The sequence below is a fragment of the Micropterus dolomieu genome, linkage group LG13, assembly GCF_021292245.1.
Source record: "Micropterus dolomieu isolate WLL.071019.BEF.003 ecotype Adirondacks linkage group LG13, ASM2129224v1, whole genome shotgun sequence".
NCBI lineage: Eukaryota > Metazoa > Chordata > Actinopteri > Centrarchiformes > Centrarchidae > Micropterus > Micropterus dolomieu.
Genome location: NC_060162.1, coordinates 13,902,001 through 13,906,538, shown reverse-complemented (window position 1 = coordinate 13,906,538; position 4,538 = coordinate 13,902,001). Strand labels below are relative to the sequence as shown.

At 39.3% G+C, this 4,538-nt stretch overlaps 1 long non-coding RNA gene across 2 annotated transcripts in view; it reads left to right on the top strand.

Moving 5' to 3' along the window:
* The window catches only part of LOC123982143, a 76,691-nt gene that overhangs the window by 37,503 nt on the left and 34,650 nt on the right, over positions 1-4,538 (top strand). Inside the window, exons 1-2 of one of the 2 annotated variants that reach the window (XR_006827910.1) lie at positions 851-891; positions 3,874-4,047. This is a non-coding gene — a long non-coding RNA (uncharacterized LOC123982143). Of the gene's footprint in view, positions 1-850; positions 892-3,873; positions 4,048-4,538 lie in introns of those variants that run through there. The other variant, XR_006827911.1, reaches the window with a different exon arrangement.

Genomic DNA, 4,538 nt, shown 5'->3' with positions numbered 1-4,538 from the left:
ACACACACACACACACACACACACACACACACACACACACACACACACACACACACACACACACACACACACTCCTCCTCCTCCTCCACCGCGTTGGATTAAACAACATCATAAAAAATGACCGTCAACGCGCACACTGTAAACAGATTATTCTCCTCGGCGCCTGGCGCACAAACTCCATGCTAAAGGCAAAAGATGCAGCACCGAAGGTGGCTCTGCTTGGTCATCCCCTTTTCAGCCATTTACACACTTTTCTGGACGCTTCAATCATGTAAATACTGACGAGACTCTTGGGAGGCTGCTAAGGGACATTAGTTACCAGATGAAATGTCCCATTTCTCCACAGAACTCCTTCCAGAGCTTTTGAAGGTGTAGCAGGACAGCTTGATTAAGGGAAGGAGTTTACTGATATTTATCTATTTAAAGATTAATTATATACATTTTACATTTCTACATAACATCATAAAAAAAGCTTTTCCCACATGGACTATCTACTTCTTTTGACCCCAGCAGCATTCCTTCTCATATCTGAGGAGTCTTGTCCACCTTTAGAATTAGATATTATGTTTGCGTATGGGTGTTACAGCATGTTGAAGGCTCGTTTAAAAAAACAATTTTCTCTGATTTCCCTGAAGTAAAGTGATTGAACAGGTTTGCTCCCAAATCTCTCAACCTGGTGAAATCAATTCATCACATCAGAGCGCCAGCAGTGTCATCATTAGTGCATTACTCCATGGTAATCAGCCCAGTGATCTCAATTTTCAGTCCTGTCCTCCCGCATTCTCTACAACTATCTTACAACTTGGTGTGTCTGTGCTTTCTCCTACATCATAGGAGAAACATCCTACGTCATCGCTTGTGACACATCACCTGATGGTTGTTCACATGCAGGTAACAACAGTTACTGACGGCTACGTTTCAACACATTACACTTTTGTCAGTAGGGTTTCTTATGCTTATTGTGGACTGTATCCTATGTTCTGTCAAGTAGCACAATAGTCAAAATAGTCCCCACTACCTACTGTATAGTGGGATTTGTATATAACTCTGAAATTAAAGTTTGTGTGATGCCAAGAAATAAGCTTGTAATGAACAGTGAAAATAAAGAGAAAAAATGTGTGGAAACATATATTCAGCAGGACACCAAAGATAACTACTGGCCACACAATGTAACATAATATATTTTTAATAATTTTGAAGTGACAGACTGCTTAATGTCATTTCACACAGGGTTATAATAGAAACTTCCTGAAAGTCCTTCTCCTTTGCAAGGACAACACACACGAAAAAATACAAAAAAATATCCTTTGTTTATTTTTCTGTCCTCGGCAAGCGCACATTATTGTCTTCTTTTTCTCTCCCCCTCTCTCCGTCACACACACACATAGACACACACACATACATTGATACACAATTTACATGCATACTCAGACACAGGCGCATCACTTTGTTGGCCCCAAAACAGGCAGGGTGTCCAGTGGTCAGCCAGTGAATTTCATGCCCTGTTGATGAGAATGATCTCCCTTGCTGTATGTGTGACTGGCAATGTGGAGATTCTGCCTGATTTCTGCAAGTAAAAGCCGTAACATGCAGGTTGTTTTTAGAACAGGTCTGCAATTTCACAAGTCGTCCGGCTGTCAGCAACGCCATGCTTTGCTCCTCCATGAATATCTTAGCTTTTACTCAGAGTTTTCTAGTTTGTTCAGTTGTCTTGTGTTGCTAATCTGTGCAACTGCTCACTTCACTCTTTTTCTGCGCTCGCTGCTGTTTTTTTCTGTGAGGATGCTGACTCACTGATAGCAACGTTTTTCTAATTCTTTATTCTTGGAATATGGGCCAAGACACAAAATGGGTCATGGGCCCCATTTTAGTGGCTCTTTGTGTGACAATGTGAGTATTTAGATGAGCCTGGGTCACAGGGCCAGAGTGATTCTATTCAAATTAGGTCTGGAGCTTACAAAAGCATTTTATCTCACAAAATACTTTATTTTTGATAATGTCACCTGAACATTATGTAATACTGGCTTAAACGTGCCACCTCCATATGTAAGACAAAGGTTTGGTATCTTTCATTAAATCCTAAGCAAAATCCCTGTTTAAACACACTAAATAAGCATGATTGATTATTTGCTGAGTGAGCAGGCATAGATCACAATTATTAGTCCCTTCTGGTAATGGAGCAGCTTTTAGCGTAAACACCGATACATAGACGTCTCTCGCTGTAATTTTTCCCTACTTGTATTTTGCTGTTAAATTTTAAATAAGGTTTAAATAGTTTTATCAATATAGATGCATCCTGTTGTTGCAGGTTCTATTGAAAATTAATGAATAAATTCAAACAGTCCACCTTCATTTTTTTACTTCTGTCACCACATGTTCAATCATTCAAGTCAACCTTTGAGATGTGTATGTTATTCTGAGAAGGAGGGGGGTTGGTAGCGTATGTGCAACTTGGAAATGATAAAAGGAAGCCTTCCATCTAGTACAGCCATAAGGGAATAGAGAGAGGGAGGCAGCAGGAGCAAATCGAGAGCGGTGATTTCCAAAATGGCTCAGCTATTGAATGACAATAGCCAGGCCCCTCTGCCTGTCTCTTTTTCTTTCACTGCTGCAGACTACAAAAACTAACATAATAAAGCGGCCAGAGAAAATTACCAAATGTGATTTATTCTGATTTGAACAAATCATTGTGATTTAAATCTGGCAGGAGAGATAGCCATGGTAACTGAATTTCTAGTTGTCCGATTTCGTGTGACTTGTGTCCTTTTATCCCTGCATTTTATCATCGGCAAATACAGGGGTTGGTTGGTTGTCCTACAGCATATGTTTTGCAACCACTGCTTCTTCTGTGTGTGTGGAATCCTTGACGTTCCTGTCAGTGGGAATATACACTGAAGTTCATCATATTTGCTCTAGTATGAACATGACATTTATAAAAAAGTACACCATTCAAACATTTTATGCTGACAATAGCTTTGAGGGAGTTAAGATATAATGATCTGTTTGGAAAGGTACAGAATATGACATATAAAGAGTTTGATAACTTAACAATTTGAAATTTTCATGCTTATCATAAAATTGTATAGTATTTATTAAACTGTGTTAAATCTGATTATTTTCACTGAATATTCAAATACTAAACAACTGATTTATTGAAGTACTGCTAGTTTTTCTCCAAGTCATTTCATTGTATTTCTATAACCGCACTTTCACTCTCATTAATTTTGGGATTTTCCAGAGATAGAGATTTTGTTTTCTAAATTCATTGTCAGTGAGCACCGCTTAACCATGTTTTCATCATTCCTGTATATGGCAGTGAGCAGCAGCCCTACATATTCTCTCATCTGTCAAGGATGGGGAGATTTTTTTCAATAAATAATTCACCACTGATAGCAGCCCTAATGCCTACATGAACAAATCTCTCAGTTACAACCATCCTGGGAGTAAGCCAGTCCAAGAGCATACTTAATAAACAAATACAGGGCCTGACAAGCTCTGGTTTCACTGATGTCTTTCCGAGAGGAAAGTATTTGAAGACAGTCGGTGAAACAACATCCTTTCTGTGGGTGAAGGTTTAGGGGTCAGGTGTGGGTTATTGTTGCAAGAGCGCGTCGTCCAGTTGCAGTGTTACTGCTGATCCTCTGGATACATTTACTGTCCATTTTACACAGGGCATAATTTAAGTTTTTCTTTAGAATTACCTGACATTTATGTTCCAAAATGTGATGCACCATTTAATGGGAATTAAATGACAAAGGACATATCAGTAGAATACATAAAATATACAAATAAACAATTTCACTTGTGAGCACACATATAGATCTACTGTGTTTGTGGCTTTTTAAACATGTTGTCGTTTGTGTCCACTTCTAGGACCAGGGCTCAGTCAGTATAACAGCCTTACATCGACCACATGTTGGCCTGGACTAGAAACATGATCCAGACACGATTCCCCTAACCCGGCCTTTCGGGTGAAATGGCCATGTGAGTGTGTGTGCCTGTGCAACATCTTCACACGGAAATTTTCTTGTCATATATTGCTAACAGGTGATTGCCTTATTTTTTGTAGCATTACAATAAATTTGTATTTTCCTATAAATAATATTAGGGCCATGATTTGGTAAAATCTGTTACTCGGTTTTGTGGGCTAAAGATGCAGGGGCTTCACTTTTTGCACATCCTGCTTAAGCCAACATGGTCAACTCCTTTTAGTGTGTTCAGATCAGATGGAAAACATGACATTTATTTTTGAACAAATAGGTTAAAATTTCCTGTATGTGTGTGTGTTTTTTTGTAAGCATGCGCAATCAGATGTATGTGTGTGACTGAACATGGTTGCTGGCCGGTTATTTAGCCCATCTGTGTGTCTGCTGCAAGAATCTCTACATGAAATATTCAAGGTCCAGTGAAAATTGATCTGCTGATCTCAAGTCAGTTTCTTTTCTCTCTCTCTCTCTCTCTCTCTCTCTCTCTCTCTCTCTCTCTCTCTCTCTCTCTGACCAGATCCCAGTGGAACTGCCTCAAAGAAGGATCCTAAT